This window comes from Salvelinus fontinalis, chromosome 21 (genome assembly GCF_029448725.1).
Source record: "Salvelinus fontinalis isolate EN_2023a chromosome 21, ASM2944872v1, whole genome shotgun sequence".
Lineage (NCBI taxonomy): Eukaryota > Metazoa > Chordata > Actinopteri > Salmoniformes > Salmonidae > Salvelinus > Salvelinus fontinalis.
Window position 1 is genome coordinate 33,037,249 of NC_074685.1, and position 18,908 is coordinate 33,056,156.

General features: G+C 41.1%; 1 pseudogene; it reads left to right on the forward strand.

Moving 5' to 3' along the window:
• The window catches only part of LOC129818271 (uncharacterized), a 33,553-nt pseudogene that overhangs the window by 4,053 nt on the left and 10,592 nt on the right, over positions 1-18,908 (forward strand).

The window sequence follows — 18,908 nt, forward strand, 5'->3', positions numbered from 1 at the left end:
AAGCTGACACATGGAATTGTTTTGAGGTCATACCATGGATCATTTTCCTATTTCATTTAGAATTTTTGGACCCCTTTAGATACCAAAAAAATATATATTTAAACGCTATTTGATAAAATATTGAATTTGGCTTTTACTACTATATTCCATAGAAATGCACTTAATAACACATTCATAAATGGCAAAAAAAGAGAGTCAAAAAATATATCATAAGGAATAAGGTTTTGAAGTGTTTGTCCTATATCTTGGCGATATAAGAAAGCTCAGGAAATATATATATATGTCTTTCCACATATTAAAACCCTTATTTTTCTTGGCACAAAATTACCTGTATACTTCCAGTCATTTGTATGGGTTTAGACGGGTCACTTATGGGAGTCCTAGAGCAAAACGAAGAACGCCATCCTGTTTGTGAGAATCTCCCCTTCCCATATTGGGGTCACATTAGTTTGTAGCCCCAAATGGTTCGGACGCTACAATCAGAAGTTGGCACATCGACGGTACTGACTTCAGACGACTCTCCTGACACTTAATATTGTGGAGTAACTACAATGTTGTTGATCTTCAGTTTTCTCCTGTCACAGCCATTAAACTCTAACTGTTAAAAGTCACCATTGGCCTCATGGTAAAATCCCTGAGTGGTTTCCTTCCTCTCCGGAAACTGAGTTAGGAAGGACACCTGTATATCTGTAGTGACTTGGTGTATTGATACACCATCCGAAGTGAATACCTTCACCATGCTCAAATGGAAATTCAATATTTTTTACCAATATACTGTACCAATAGGTGCCCTTCTTTGCGAGGCATCCTGCCTAAATGACTACCGACCCGTAGCGCTCACGTCTGTAGCCATGAAGTGCTTTGAAAGTCTGGTCATGACTCACATCAACACCATTATCCCAGAAACCCTAGACCCACTCCAATTTGCATACCGCCCCAACAGATCCACAGAAGATACAAGCTCTACTGCACTCCACACTGCCCTTTCCCACCTGGACAAAAGGAACACCTATGTGAGAATGCTAAGCGTGTTCATTGACTACAGCTCAGTGTTCAACACCATAGTGCCCTCTAAGCTCATCACTAAGCTAAGGACCCTGGGACTAAACACCCCCCTCTGCAACTGGATCCTGGACTTCCTGACGGGCCGCCCCCAGGTGGTAAGGGGAGGTAACAACACATCCACCAAAGAAGTCAAGGGATGTGAGAAACTCCCCAATTACAGGTGTGCCACGCTTGTAGCGTCATACCCAAGAAGAGTCGAGGTTGTAATCGCTGTCAAAGCTGCTTCAACAAAGTACTGAGTAAAGGGTCTGAATACTTATGTAAATGTGATGTTTCTGGTTTTGTATTTGAATAAATATGCAAAAATGTCCAAAAACCAGTTATTCCTTTGTCATTATAGGGTATTGTGTGTAGATTGATGAAGGGGAAAAAGGAAGAAAAAACAATTTAATCAATTTTAGAATTACAACACAACTGAGTGGCCCAAACCCATTAAGAAGGAAAGAAATTCCACAACTTTTAACAAGGCACACCTGTTAATTGGAATGCATTCCAGGTGACTACCTCATGAAGCTGGCTGAGAGAATGCCAAGAGTGTGCAAAGCTGTCATCAAGGCAACTTTGACTACTTTGAAGAATCTGAAATATAAAATATATTTTTATTTGTTTAACACTTTTTTGGTTACTACATGATTCCATATGTGTTTATTTCATAGTTTTGATGTCTTCACTCTTTTTCTACAATGTAGAACTGGTACTGTGTGTGTATTTATGCTCCAAACTCTGACATTGCTCCTCCTAATATTATATATTTCTTAATTCCATACCTGTTCCCATGTCCGTTGGTGGTGTGAGTACCTATGCATTGGTGCAGCTGTTATGCTGCGTGCTTTATATATTGTGTATTATGGGTATCGTCCCGTGTCGTTCAACGAGGTTTACCCTGGCTCTTTTGTTTGGGTACAGCCCAGTGTTTTTGTATACGTGTTTGTTTTGAGTGTATTAAAAACCCCTATTGTGTATTCCTGCGCCTGTCTCCAAGTACTTGATATCAGCGTGACAGTTGTGAATTGTTAGATACTACTCCACTGTTGGAGCTAGGAACACAAGCATTTCGCTACACCCGCAATAACATCTGCTAAGTATGTGTATGCAACCAATAACATTTGATTTGATATTCCTGGCACGCAATGACTACATCAAGCTTGACTCCACAAACTTGGATACATTTGCAGTTCGTTTTTGTTGTGTTTCAGATCATTTTGTTTACAATAGAAATGTATGGTAAATCATGTAGTGTCATTTTGCAGAATAGAATAGATTTCTTAACACTTCGACATTAATGTTAATTCTACCATGATTACGGATACTCCTGAATTAATCATTAATAATGATCAGTGAGAAAGTTACAGAGGTTCAAAGATCATACCTCCAAGACATGCTAACTTAGTATGTCTTGGAGGTATGTTCTTTGACCCTCAGAATGTTATCTCTTATGATTATTCACGATTGATTCAGGATTATCCGTATTCAAGGTAGCAGACACACTAAGTGTTATTAATTTTATAAAGTCATTATTGCTAATCTTTATCAAGGGTGTCAATCATTTTGGACCCCTCTGTATCAGTGGAGGCTGCTGAGGGGAGGACGGCTCATAATGTCTGGAACAGAGCAAAATGGAATCCACACTTAGTGTGGATACCATGTGTTAGGTGTATTTGATCCCGTACCACTCGTTCCTCCCCAATTAAGGTGCCAACAACCTATTGTGCACTGTTTATACTGTATGTCCTTAACAATTACACTCTCATACATAGAAAATATGGGTTCTGTCAAGAGGAAAATCATAAACACATTCATTCAATATTGTCTCCAATATTTTTCCTCCACATATTTATTTAATTGTCTCATGTTGACTCAAATAATAGCAGAACGCTGTCCTTCATTTTCTTTGGATGAATCAGAAATACTACAGGGGAGGGGAAATATGAGTCAACCGTGGTAATTGTTGATTAGCCATGAGTCAACTGTAGCTTCAAATGCCTGGGTGCAGTGAGTGAGTCTCTCTAGTCGTTTCTACACTGCTGCAGTATAGCATAGAGCATGATGCCCATGGCTAATCAACAGAACAGCGTGTAAAAACTCTCTCTTCCTGTTCACTTTCCCCACCGGCAGATGGAGGCTTCATTTTCCCTGGAGGGTCCACCACTGCCCACCCCCATCCCAACCCCCACTCCGTGCCGTCCCCAGGCCTCTCTCCTCTCACTGAGCTCTGCTACCACCCCCCAACCTGTCATCCCCTCTCAGTGGTCTGATTCCTTGCCCCCAGCAGAGGCCGTCACAGCTGGTGATATGGGAACAGGAAGTGAACTGCCACTCACTGTGACCTCATACAGGGCAGCCAGGCCAGGCCAGGTCTCATCATGCATCATACCCTGCAGCAGTGGGAAGCATCTGACAATGAGGCCAGTTTGATTCACTCTCTGAACCTTTCTATCCTTCTATTATTCACTCTCTCACCGACCCCCTCATCATCATCATCATCATCAGAGCACCTACCGTGTTACTGATGCATAATTTCATGGTATGAATTTCACACATTGTTATCAGGCACTTATCAGACATTATCACAGTGTTACCACAGAATTTCACTGTAACTCTATTATGACTGTATGTTGTCTCTTACCAGGTCCTTGGGCTCTAAGCATTGACAGCCTTATCAACATTATCTCTGATACTCAGTTGTTCTCATGATAGAATAGAGATTAAGAGGAATCCCCTAGATATACAGATGCTTGTGAAAGTCTACACACCCCTTGCACAGTCTTCACATTTTTCTGCCTTAATATTACAAGTAAAAAAGGATTACATTAGATTTTTGTTCTTACCAATCTACACAACCTATTCCACAATTTCAAAGGGAAAGAAAAATAATAGAACAATGTCCTAATTAATAATAATAATACAAAAACAAAGATGTGTTGATTGTGTATGTCTTCACAACCCAGAGTTAATACTTGGTGGAAGTACCTTTGGCATCCATTACAGCTATAAATCATTTTGAATAAGATTCTACCTACTTTTCACAAATCTTAGGGCAACATATATCCAAATTGCTCAAGCTCAGTAAATTCGGCAGGCAATCATTGACGGACAGCAATATTCAAACCTCTCTGATTTTCAAGCAGATTTAAGTCAGGACTAAGACTAACCCACTCAGGAACACTCAACACCTCTTGGAAAGCCATTCTGGTGTGTCTTTGGCCTTAAAATTTGCGTAATGGTCCCGCTGAAAAATAAAACTCTATCCCAGGGTTTGTTTCGCAGAATACTGAGACAGCTTTTCCTCTTTTTAACTGGGCTTTGCTCCTTTCATATTTATTTTGATTCTGACAAACTCCCCAGTCCCTGCCAGTAACAAGCATACCCATAACTTGATGCCACCACAAAACTTGAAAATACAGAAGGTTTCACTCTGTATTGTGTTATGTTAGATTTGATGCAAACCTGTTTTTCATTTAGGCCAAAAAGTCAATTTATTTGATGTGTTTGTCTTGCGTGTAATGCCTTAACATATATTCCAGAGATGTAGCAAATAGTAAAGGGTCTGAATACTTGTAACAGGGTTATAAAGTCTTTGTGAAGCCTTAATTTAATATGATTTATTAGGCCGTTAATTAAGCGGTGCTTATGCCATCCTTTATAAAGCACAGGTTTATGTCATATTTGACATTGGTGGTTATTTCACACAGTTATGCCACATTTATGAACCCTTTATAAAGCATGACATACGGTTATAGATGATTTGTAACACATTAATGTAGTGTTTATGAAGGCTTTATAAGCTGCACTTAATTTTAAGCGGGACCAAATGTAATGTGAGAATTGCATTGTGAAACATGGATGTCTAGATGAAACACTAATTAAGTTTGGTGAAACTGTACGATTTTGTGTGTTGTTCTTAGTCAATTGAAATTGTGCTTAGCGTTTTCAAACGCCTTTTGGATGATCTGTTTTGAATTTTGTACTAAGAGTTGTGAAAATGTACCACATACTTGTGGAAATTGCACCAAACCGACAAAAAAACGGTATCCTTTTCCATACAGTGTTGACTATAACTTGACATACAATTTTTGTAGAATTTGTATCCAATATGATAGGTTGTGAGCATGTTAAGAAATATGTCTGTCCTACAGTTTTATTATACAGTACATTCGTCGGATAAATCATCAGAAATGGGGGTAATGTAAAGCAGTTGACTGCTGTGTAAACGTAGTACGGTGTTTTATGCAATTTCTGCCCCCTGTAACATTGTACAAGACCACCTTTTCTTTACGTGACTTGTCAACTGATACATTATCGCCTGTCCCTCTGCTTGAAATGTATCAACTTCGTGTATTAATACAATTCAGATAATGATTGGCATATATTGTCACATTCAAACCAGGTATTTCAGCAGTGCATTGAATACTACACTACATGTGTAATTCCAAATGGTAGAATATAGATTGACTCTTACAACTCTGTCCTATTGATGCACACTGGCTGATGGAGAAGGATGACCTATTATTTACAGCCACGTCCATATTTGGTTTTACCTTCAACCATAAATTGATGTCAAATTGATGCATTTATGAGGTAGAAATATAGAAATGTACAGTGTTCAGCAGTTATCAAACTAAATACATTAACTCGGCACTACATAATGTTGGTTCAATAGTTATCAGTTTGGAGCAGTTTGATTAAGTTCATTGTATTGTTAACAAATTAGAATAGAATTTTGGAAAAGCAGATACATAGATTGAATATGTATCCAAATTGAAAGAGTGATTTGGTGCAGTGAACAAGTGACGTGTGAATTTGTTTGTTGAAAATGTGCTTAGAGTTTTGAAAATGAACCATCGGTTTGTGAGACAGAGGGAAGGACTATGTTTATGTGTAATGTGGATGAGTTCAGAACTACACAGGCTGGTTTTCAATCAGGTTGAGTTTAATGGGAGAGAGTCCATATGCTGCATAGAAAATAAACCAGGTAATGGGGTTTATGTTGTTTTTGTTGTGGTGTTGCTCAAGGGAGGAGATGTACAGTCTGTTGTGCTGTCTGCTTTTCATGCAGCAAAGAAAAAATTGAAAGTAATTCAACCATTCATTTCCACTTCTCACTGTAGCACTGCACCACTATCAGGACTGGTAGACTGGAATGTGACGGTTTAGGGAGGACAGTGATGGAGAGACGGGGCTATCTACAATAAAGAAACTGCTTAGTACTGCTCTCTCTATCATCACACCCAGAATAGAGGCAAGCTAATAAACAACCTATTTATGTGTTCATTTCACTTTTACTTTTTGACTCTTTGTTGGTTTGCCAGACATCCACTATTATCAGAGCCCCATAGATTCCATCTCTCCATTTAGGCAGGAAGTTGATCTGGGGTAATGGAGTGTACCTGTTGTATCTGCTACTCTTCTATTTCCTCTCAGACGAGCCGGACGCTCCTTTTGGCTGCTGTTGCTATGGTTTCCATGCAGCTGTGCAACAGATGTTGTGTGCAGCTGTGTGGGGCAGGGCAATGAACTTTGTTTGTCTCCAGCAGACAGCCTTGGTGTAACTGAAACCCTGGACCATAGACAGATAGCAGCCCGAAGACATTTGGACACATCTCTTATAGCTGTTATTGAAGGAGGCCACATCAAGACATCAAGTGTTTTAATAAATCCTCTACGAGATTGGTGACCCGCCCGCGGGACGGTTGAGCTAACGTGTGCTAATGTGATTAGCATGACGTTGTAAGTAACAATAACATTTCCTAGGACATAGACATGTCTCACATGGACAGAAAGCTTGAATTCTTGTTAATAGCAGCAAAGGGGGGGGGGGGGGGGACAACTCCATATTAATAACCTTAATTTTGGAATGAGATGTTTGACGCGCAGGTGTCCACATACTTATCATACTTTTGGTAATGTAGTGTATCTGTGTTTGTATTAGTATTTATTATTCACAACAGATTTCACAACACACAAGTGTGTGCCCTCAGGCCGTACTCTACTACCACATATCTACGACACAAAATCCATGTGTACGTATGTGTATAGTGCGTATGTTAGATGCATGTGCCTATGTTTGTGTTGCTTCACAGTCCCAGCTGTTCCATAAGGTAGGGGCCTAGACAGCTGCCCTGGGGAATTCCTGATTCTACCTGGATTATGTTGGAGAGGCTTCTATTAAAACTTTTTGGGGATCGGTGTCCCTTCCATGGGACGGTTGAGCTAACGTAGGCTAATGCGATTAGCATGAGGTTGTAAGTAACAAGAAAATTTACCAGGACATAGACATATCTAATATTGGCAGAAAGCTTAAATTCTTGTTATTCTTGTCCAATTTACAGTAGCTATTACAGTGAAATAATACCATGCTATTGTTTGAGGACAGTGCATAATTTTGAACATGAAAAGTTATTAAAATAAACATATTAGGCACATTTGGGCAGTCTTGATTCAACAGTTTTAACAGAAATGCAATTGTTCATTGGTTCAGTCTAAAACTTTGCACATGCACTACTGCCACCTAGTGGACAAAATCTAAATTGCCCCTGGGCTGGAATAATGCATTATGGCCTTTCTCTTGCATTTCAAAGACAATGGTACAAAGAAAATACAAAAGAACGGTTGGATTTTTCTTTGTATTATCTTTTACCAGATCTATTCTGTTATATTCTCCTACATTCCTTTCACATTTCCACAAAGTTTAAAGTGTTTCCTTTCAAATGGTACCAAGAATATGCATATCCTTGCTTCAGGGCCTGAGCTACAGGCAGTTAAATTTGGGTATGTCATTTTAGGTGAAAATTGGAAAAAAGGGGGCGTATCCCTCTGCGTTCTGTTAGACAGGTGCTCTTTATCCACAATATAACAGGGGGTGTAAAAAGCCATAACACATACGTTTTTCCAGCAGCAGACTATGATGATAAAAAGATTGTGGGGCTGTTTTGTTTGACTTCAGAGTGGCTTTGACATTATCAATCAATTTATCTCAGCCAATCATCAGTCATTTGTGTAAGTGCTGTGCATGCTGAATGTCCTTCCTTTTACTAACGTAAAAAAAGTAACATAATAAAAATAACAATAACGAGGCTATATACAGGGGGTACCGGTACCGAATCAATGTGCAGGGGTACTTTGTACATGGTCTCTATGCATAAAGTGACTATGCATAGATATTAAACAGCGAGTAGCAGCAGTGTAAAAACAAAGGGGGGGTCAATGTAAATAGTCTGGGAGGCCATTTTATTATTGTTCAGCAGTCTTATGGCTTGGGGGTAGAAGCTGTTAATGAGCCTTTTTAACTTAGACTTGGCGCTCCAGTACCTCTTGCCATGCGGTAGCAGAGAGAACAGTCTATGACTTGGGTAACTGAAGTCTTAGACACATTTTTGGGCCTTCCTCTGAGACCGCCTAGTATATAGGTCCTGGATGGCGGGAATCTTGGCCCCAGTAATGTACTAGGCCGTACGCACTACCCTCTGTAGGGCCTTATGGTCGGATGCCGAGCAGTTGCCATACCAGGCGGTGATGCAACCGGCCAGGATGCTCTTGATGGTGCAGCTGTGAAATGTTTGAGGTTCTGGGGACCCATGCCAAATCATTTCAGTCTCCTGAGGGGGCAAAAGTGTTGTCATGCCCGCTTCACGACTGTCTTGGTGTGTTTGGAGGGGCCCCAATGTTGAGGATCAGCGTGGGAGATGTGTTGTTGCCTACCCTTACCGCCTGGGGGCGGCCCGTCAGGAAGCCCAGGATCCATTTGCAGAGGGAGGTGTTTAGTCCCAGGGTCCTTAGCTTAGTGATGAGCTTTGTGGGAACTATGGTGTTGAACACTGAGCTGTAGTCAATGAACAGCATTCTCACATAGGTGTTCCTTTTGTTCAGGTGGGAAAGGGCAGTGTGGTGTGCAATTGAGATTGCGTCATCTGTGGATCTGTTGGGGCGGAATGTGAATTGGAGTGGGTCTAGGGTTTCTGGGATGATGGTGTTGATGTGAGCCATGACCAGCCTTTCAAAGCACTTCATGGCTACCAACATGAGTGTTACGGGGCGGTAGTCATTTAGGCAGGTTACCTTCGCTTTCTTGGGCACAGGGACTGTGGTGGTCTGCTTGAAACATGTAGGTATTACAGACTTGGTCAGGGAAAGGTTGAAAATGTCAGTGAAGACATTGTTGTCCATCTCTCTCAACCATACATTTTTTAAATTCCCCATCAATCCATGGGGATTTAACAGTTTTTACGGTAACTTTGTTAATGGGTGCATGCTTATTAGTAACTGGGATAAGCAATTCCATAAATGTGTCAAGTGCAGCGTCTGGTTGCTCCTCATTACACACCACGGACCAACACATATTCTTTACATTAACAACATAGGAATCACTACAAAACATATTGTATGACCTCTTATACACTATATTAGGCCCAGCCTATGGAACTTTGATTTTCCTAGATATGGCTAATATATTGTGATCACTACACCCGATAGATTTGGATACTGCTTTAAAGCAAATTTCTTCAGCATTAGTAAAGATGTGATCAATACATGTTGATGATTTCATTCCTGTGCTGTTTGTAACTTCTCTGGTAGGTTGCCTGATAACCTGAGCCAGGTTGCAGGAACTAGTTACAGTTTGAAGCTTTCTCTTGAGTGGGCAGCCTGATGAAAGCCAGTCAATATTTAAATCGGCCAGAAAATATAACTCTCTGTTGATATCACATACACTATCAAGCATTTCACACGTTATTCAGATACTGACTGTTAGCACTTGGTGGTCTATAGCAGATTTAGGGGAGGCAGTTGAACCTGTAGCCATATTACTTCAACAGTATTTAACATGAGATCCTCTCTAAACTTTACCGGAATGTGGTTCTGAATATAAACGGCCACAACACCACCTTTGGTGTTTCTGTCTTTTCTGTGGATCTTATTTATTTTATTTTATTGCTACCACTGTATCATCAAAGGTATTATCTAAGTGAGTTTCAGAGATTGTCAGAATATGAATGTCATCTGTAACTAGCAAATGATTGATTTTATGAACCTTGTTTCTTAAACTACATATGTTGATATGGGCTATTTTTAGCACTTTTCTGTGATGATTGATTGTTTTTATTGCTTTACTGGGGAGCTTAGCAGAGGCAGACATGCTCATGTTATTTATGTTAGTGCAGGATGAGCTGCACACAGTGGACTTCCTACTAGGGCACACCGCCTCAGTGCTAACTGTATCACTCTGATTCATAGGCACATGATTACTGCATACAATACAATAGCTGTGGGATCAGCAGAGGCATTCAAGGCAGTAAGAGAAATAGAAATTAGGTTACTTACATTGTGCCTTCCAACGCCCCTGGTATAATGTATATTTGCTGAAGCATTATGACAACTCAGCGACACGATGGTAGGGATTAAATGAGCTGGACTTGGGTCATTGATAAGTCATTGTCTCAACGCAGCTTTATAATGCTGTGAAAGGATCCAGGAACCCAAATGATTTGGGTGGATCCCATCCTTCTTAAAATACGAGCTTTGTTCGGGTATCAAAATTGTCAATAAATGTTACACCCACAGAGCTGCCATAGTCTCGTAGCCAGCTATGAAGGCTACAAGTCTGCTGAACCGTTCAATGCCACGATTTAGGGAGGGCAGAGTGCCAGATATTATGGGCGTTTGTTGATGTCAAGTAGTGACCCAATACGTTCTTTAAAATCCATCTTCAGCTGTTCTGAGCTGCATTTCATAATGTCGTTGAATCCCACATGAACTATGATAGACTCAATTTCCTGATGCTGGTTTAAAATGTTTGGGAGCAGTTTATTGATGTCACGTACTCGTGCTCCTAGATAGCACAACGTTTTTTCTCCAGGGACTGAGACATTTCTCACCATTGAACTGCCCAATAGAACGTCCGGAGAAGGGAATTGAGAAATCCGCCCATTGCTCTTATTTAGTATGCGAGGTTGGTTCTCAGTTGTCAGGAGCTACTGGTCAGAACCAGGTTAAGAGAGAGGATGATGGCAGCTCCTGCTGGTTCAGCCAGCTGCTTTATTGTTCTCTGTGTGAATCATGCAATCATGAATTAGATTTATGATCCCTCCTGTTACAACGGTTCACTCCACATAATAAGGAAAACGCTTTAATGCTCTGGTTGATAGTTATTGTAGCACATTAGATCCAGGCTCCATTCTCAAGTCCTCAATAATAGTGATTGTCAATTCTCAAGATGCACTGGAGTTATGATGATGATAGAGGGGTTAATGCAGGGGTCTCCAACAAGTAGATTGTGAGCTACCAGTAGGTTGCAGCCTACCTATGAGTAGCTCGCCAAACAATTCTGAAAGTACATGCAATTTTGACGTGTTCCACTGCCAACTGTCATAAACAAATCTCACAAGTATCAGACACCACAAGCTCCCAGCTACTATCTAATCAATGCAACATTGACATTATCCCAACCTTGATTGGCCACTATTGTCTTAAAAAGCCAAACCTAACACAATACTGTAATTAATGCCAATTGATTTCAGCAATATTGCTCTTGTCTGTCTGTGTGGTGCGCACGTTTGTTTATCACTCTGTGTAGCCAGCTGATGTGATAATCATCTTGTGGGTTGACAGAAATATTTTCCCCATAACCTTCTCAATTAAATGTTAACCACAAAGTAGGCTTACCTGGCAAAAGTGTATCATGGGTAAGTATATAATTTGCTTCTATTATTTGTTATTTGCAAACTTTGCCATGAAATGAGTAGCAGCAGTAAAGAACCATCGCTAGGCCGCACATTCCTCACTCACTAGATGCACAATTAAAGGGCCAGATGCGCAATTAAAGGGCCAGATGCGCAATTAAAGGGCCAGATGCGCAATTAAAGGGCCAGATGCGCAATTAAAGGGCCAGATGCGCAATTAAAGGGCCAGATGCGCAATTAAAGGTGTGCAATTAAACACTAAACAGTCTACATTTGTTCATTTTCTTCCAGACCTAAAATAAATTGTCTTCTGATGTGATTTGGACTCAGAACATTCAATTTCGTTGTTTCTCTATGAACAATTGTAATTTTAGGAGTGAAAAATAAAACTGAGAACATAATTTTGGAAAATATAAAACAGAATTTTGGAAAAAACACAACAAAGATTTGATAGGGCCCCCCTTAGAGTTGTTTATTAACCATTCTTTTTACCAGGTATATTAACAGAAAACATAGTGCACTACTTTATCTTGTACACTAAGGACCTGGGGAAGAGTTGCAAGGGAGAGGAGAAGAGAAGAACATTCCTATTTGAAAGCTAGAAAAAGTAGCTTGTGACATGTACCATTTTTTAAAAGTAGCTCTCATTTTAAAGTAGCTCTCATTTTAAAGTAGCTCTCATGCTAGGAAAGATTGGAGACCCCTGGGTTAATTAATATCGGATGTGACATTGTCTACAAAGCTTTTGTTATTTATTCATATTATTTAACATATTTCATAATCTCTAGCTAGGTTTCCATCCAATTCTATAATTCTATAATCTGCATAAAAACAATATGTGCAATTTCCGACCAGAGATGTGTTTCTATCAAATTGATTTGTTCCGGATAAAAGGCTGTGCGTGATGACGAAGTGCACACAAAATATACAATACATTTTATTTAAATTTTATGTATACCCCTTTTTCTCACCATTTTTGTGATATCCAATTGTCCCATTGCTGCAACTCCCGTACGTACTCAGGAGAGGCGAAGGTCGAGAGCCATGCGTCCTCCGAAACACAACTCTGCCAAGCCACATTGCTTCTTGACACACTGCTCGGAAGCCGGTCACACCAATGTGTCGGAGGAAACACCGTACAACTGGCGACCGTGTCAGCATGCAATGCATCCAGCCCGCCACAGGAGTTGCTAGAGCGCAATGGGAGAAGGACATCCCGGCCGGCCAAACCCTCCCCTAACAACGCTGGGCCAATTGTGCATTGCCTCATGGGTCTCCCGGTCGCGACCGGCTGCCTGGAGTCGAACCCGGTTCAGTAGTGACGCCTCAAGCATTGTAGTGCCTCAGACCACTGAGCCACTTGGGAGGCCCTGACAAAATGTACATTTTGCTTAAGTTTTCATGTACCGAATCAAAATCTAAAGTTCAATGTGTCCATCACATTTTGAACTCTACCAATAGTTGTGTCACAAAAACTGTTGCGTTAAATAGCAAATGTGCCTACTCTGGTTTTGGCACGTGTGCTCCAGCTGGTAGCTCGCAGATAGGCCTACAGTGTGGGTAGGCTGTGCGGGTAGGCTAGTCTACATGATGAGAGTATTATGGATAAGAATGTATTTATTTGTCAAATGGCAGTCAAGCATCGACCATCATGTCACCAGAATAAGACCCGAGATATTTATTGGAAAGCAGCATCAAGCTCATCACCATGCACCTTCACTACCCTGTTTCATCTGTAGCATAACAAACTGCACCGTTTCCCGAGTCGGAGGACCACACACCATATCTCCAAGTTTACGTCAATATGACGGTTATTATATCAATGCTCTACCAACTGAGCCTCACGGGGTCACACTAAGACATTATCCCATACCACTACATTATCCCATACCACTACATTATCCCATACCACTACATTATCCCATACCACTACATTATCCCATACCACTACATTTTCAAGCTTTTTGGGGTGGTGGGGGGGGGGGGAATACATGAAAGCAATATTTGCTTTTAAACTTACAAGAGCATCAGGCTTGGTTGAGTGAGCTGTTTTGTCGTGTAGTAATGTGGTGCCTGCCTGTTTTTCCCTAAACCTTTATTTTAGCAGTACATGTGATTGAGATACTTTTTAAAAATGTCATAACATCAGTAGGTGTCCAACGTAACAACAGGTGGTGGTGTGTTGGACACAGTCATACAGATATAAAGAGCTAGCCTGTCTGCATTCCTGATTCTTGCAATCGTTAACTACCTGTGCAATATTGCCATGAGCTCAGAACCACTTTTCTTTAGCAAACATGGTCCTGTTTTATCAATTGCTGTGCTGGTCAATGGACAGTTCCTTACCTCTGTCAAATTAATATGTAGCTTCAAGTTATGCTTGTATTTGTATTTAGTTTTGCAATGAAAATGGTGACAGTGCAACAATACACATTTACAGGCCTTTATCTACAAATACATACAGCCTAATATACTGTACATATATAGGAATATGTTATTTTAATAGCAGAACACTGTAAAGTCCATTACCCCCTATAAAGAGAATGAATTAGGCTGTTTGAGAAGGTTTGCCATTGAACCCTCCATTATTGAATGTGAGCTGCAGATCTATGAATGAACCAGGGGGCATCTCTCTCTCTCTCTCTCTCTCTCTCTCTCTCTCTCTCTCTCTCTCTCTCTCTCTCTCTCTCTCTCTCTCTGTCTCTCTCTTACTCTCTCTCTCTCTCTCTTGCTCTTGCTCTCTCTCTCTCTGTCTCTCTCTTACTCTCTCTCTCTCTCTCTCTCTTGCTCTTGCTCTCTCTCGATGTCTCTCTCTCTCTCTCTAGCAGATAGCTGTTGTCATGGCAACTGGCCACCTGACTGTGCCTTTACCGATGGGGATTCCCCTATCAAAGGATCCTCTAGGATTTTTTTTACAGCAGCGGTGGCAAAGGAAGTGGGGGGTTGGAAGTGCTCTTCGCTGGGGTGGCCCAGCAAATGTTGTAAATGACTACTGTAGCTGGAAACGGCTGATTATTTATGGAATATCTACATAAGCGTACGGAGGTCAATTGTCAGCAACCATCACTCCTATGTTCCAATGGCACATTTTGTTAGCTAGTCCAAGTTAATAATTTTAAAAGAAATGATAGAAAACCCTTTTGAAATTATGTTAGCACAGCTGAAAACTGTTGTCCAGTTTAAAGAAGCAGTAAAACTGGCCTTTAGACTAGTTGAGTATCTGGAGCATCAGCATTTATGGATTCGATTACAGGCTCAAAATGGCCAGAAACAAAGAACTTTCTTCTGAAAATTCTCAGTCTGTTCTTGTTCTGAGAAAAGAAGGCTATTCCATGCGAGAAATTGCCAAGAAACTGAAGATCTCGTACAATGCTGTGTACTACTCCCTTCATAGAATATCACAAACTGTCTCTAACCAGAATAGAAAGAGGAGTGGAAGGCCTCGGTGCACAACTGAGCACGAGGACAAGTACATTGTTAACCAGTTTGAGAAACAGATGCCTCACAAGTCCTCAACTGGCAGCTTCATTATATAGTACCTGCAAAACACCAGTCTCAACGTCAACAGTGAAGAGGCGACTCCGGAATGCGGGCCTTCTAGGCAGAGTTGCAAAGAAAAGCCATATCTCAGACTGGCCAATAAAAATAAAAGATGTGCAAAAGAACACAGACACTGGACAGAGGAAGATTGTCAAAAAAAAGTGTTATGGGCAGATTAATCTAAGTTTGAGGTGTTGAGATAACAAAGAAGAAAATGTATGAGATGCAGAAAAAAGGAAAATATGCTGGAGGAATGCTTGACGCCATCTGTCAAGCATGGTGGAGGCAATGTGATGGTCTGGGGGTGCTTTGCTGGTGGTAAAGTGGGAGATTTGTACAGGGTAAAAGGGATCTTGAAGAAGGAAGGCTATCACTCCATTTTGCGATGCCATACCATACCCTGTGGACGGCGCTTAATTGGAGCCAATTTCCCCCTACAACAGGACAATGACCCAAAGCACAGCTCCAAACTATGCAAGAACTATTTAGGGAAGAAGCAGTCAGCTGGTATTCTGTCTATAATGGAGTGGCCAGCACAGTCACCGGATCTCAACCCTATTGAGCTGTTGTTGGTACATCTTGACCGTATGGTACGTAAGTGCCCATCAAGCCAATCCAATTTGTGGGTGGTGCTTCAGGAAGCATGGGGTGAAATCTCTACCTCAACAAATTGACAACTAGAATGCCAAATGTTTGCCATGCTGTAATTGCTGAAAATGGAGGAATCTTTGACGAAAGCAAAGTTTGAAGGACACAATCATTATGTATAACCTTGTCAATGTCTTGACTGTATTTCCTGTTCATTTTGCAACTCATTTCATGTATGTTTTCATGGAAAACGAGGACATTTCTACCTTTGAACAGTAGTGTACTGTAGATCATAGGGTGCCATTTGGGACACGGCTTCTGGAATATTATTAATGCAAAGGGAAGCTTGGCTTCTGACCAGAGTATTGACTAACGTGATCCTGTGTCTTTTTACCAAATGTTATGGGTCTTACTTTCTAGGAAAGAAAGCCAGCTCAGGGGTCATCAGTCTGTGTGATGATAAGTCCCTGTGTCTCTGTGCCCTTCACCGCACTGCAGACAGAGCTGCTGTAGAGGATCCCCCCCCCCCACCCCCCCTTCATCAGCTGAGGCAGGGGGCCAGGGGGCTGCTCTGCTCTGACTCACTTCTGAATCATCCCCCTCCCCAGGGTTTCATGGGAGAGAGCAGCATCCCTCTCTCCCAACTCACAAACACACACTCAGATGTTAACACAAGCAGAGACATTCCACACAAACACACACACACAAGTGCACACACACAAACATATACCAATGGACATTGCATGGATGCAAAGAGACATATAGATAAACAGACATGCAAGAAATATGTAGACTACAGTACTTCAGTCATAAGGCTAATACAACATAAGAATGGAAGCACAGCCATAGATTGATTTAAAATTGTTAATTTTATATGAATATGAATCATTGAGGCCACTCAAAAAAATATGATTACATGAATAAAACATTTTGTCGAGATGTGCTTCTATTTTTTTTATTTCACCTTCAAAGCGATAGTGCAATTTATGCCCTTTTTCTACTTACCCAGAGTTAAATTAACTAATGGATACCAATTTTATGTCTGCATGCAGTTCGAAGGAAGTTGATAACTAAGTTCAATTGCTATCTATCGTTAGCGCATTTGCTAACATCATGCTAGCTGTTCCTCTAAACTTCTAGTCATTGTGCTAACGCTAGTTAGCAATGGTTTGTGAAACTACCTTCAACTTCCTTTAAACTGCAGGTAGAGACATACAAATTGTATCTATGAGTTCATCTGACTCTGGGTAAGTGGGAAAAGTAATGAGTTACCTAATCTTGCACTGTTACACTGATCAATTTGATGTTATTTTAATGGACAAAAAAATGAGCTTTTCTTTCAAAAACAATGACATTTCTAAGTGACCCCAAACTTTTGAACAGTAGTGTATGTAGGGCTCTATCTTGGGAACAGGGTGCCATTTTGGATGCAGACAGAGCCTCTCCTTATCACCTGCCTCTTCAAATCAATCAACTCGCTCTTTGAGGACCAACATCCTTCCTAGAGCCTCTTCATCTACATAAACCCTTTGAGACTGTAGTGTTTTTCATCAGCATACGGAGAACAGTAACCCCTAACACCTATAATCCAGGCTGGGGTTCTCTCCCTCTTGTCCTGATTGCTGTCGCACTCCTCTTCAGGCCTCGTCATGTTCAATTAAATGCAGAAGGAAAAGTAATGCCCCACCTCTTTTTGATGGTGTCCATTGCGCTCTTCCCGTCATTGAGTTCTTCTTTTCTTTCTCTCCTCTGCTTCTCAGCTCTCTCCTCTTTCTCTTCTCTCCTCTCGTAGTTCCTGTCTTTTTTCTCTGTCCCTGTCTCCTCAGTGGACATCAGATGGAGTGAACTAAGTGCTGGGTTTCAGTCAGCTCTGGGGCTGGATCAGTCCTGTAAGCAACACTTATGATTGTCCAGTCCTGTTATAAGATGTCATGCATGGACCACAACCCTGGTCTCAGCAGTCAGGAAGGCAGGGTCATCTCACTTCTAGGGCCCACTGACAATAGTACACCACTCAGACTGGAGTAATCATGCTAAAAGGCAAACAATCATTTCTTAGAATGTGGAATCTCTCGAATGTGCTTTAGAATGTAATTTCCACAAAATCCCATAACTTGCCTGTTGGGACAGAGAAGGACATATAACTTGCAGCTGTGGAAACGTTATCTGTTCTGTCATTCAGAGGGACTGGAAGAGGGACTGGAGAGGTGGAGATGCTTGCCCTAGTGTGAAAATAATTTGGCCTGAGGAAGGATGACAGTGAGATGTCCTGCTGCCGCTCATTCACACCTGGCTAGTAGTCACTGACAATATGTGCTGTGCAGGAAGAGAGAAGAGCGGACCCCAAGAACACCATTCTCAGTATAATATATCTAACATTCGATATGACGATGATTTGGCGATATATCATTTTCCAAGAAAACATTCTGCATGCAGCTCTCTTTCTGAACAACCAGACATTCTAAAGACTCAAACATTCTAAGCAGTCGTCATTCTGGCAGACATTCTGATGGAACGATGGCGGTTTTATACATTCAGTTATTGTTTGTGTGGGCTGTTTTCAACCTCTATTGCTTCCTCGAGACTGTGATATGCTTGACCCCTGAGGGGTATGATATTTCATTCATCTGCAGGTGTGACTCATAGCAGAGTCCTGGACCCCTCCCTGCATCATAGCGACTGACTGCATACTCACTGGTACACACTGATAGCGATGGTGAGGCAACATTCATGCCTTGTATGCCTGTATGTTAGGTTGGGTGTAAAAAAGACTTGAATCAATATACTGTATATATTTCCCTACACTCTGTGGCATCTAAAATACTGTATGTTTGTTCAACGTGGTTTACATTATCACAGTTGCACAACTCCCAGGAAGTACAACAAAGGGGATGGAAAACCATTTCACACATTATAATAACAGTGTTGAAGCTGACCACAGGATCCGATGATCCGGTTAGAAAACACAGCTCTGCTGGATTTTGGAAGCCAGCCACTCAGAACCTGCACTTCATCTCTGTCCACTTAGTGCATTAGTCCACA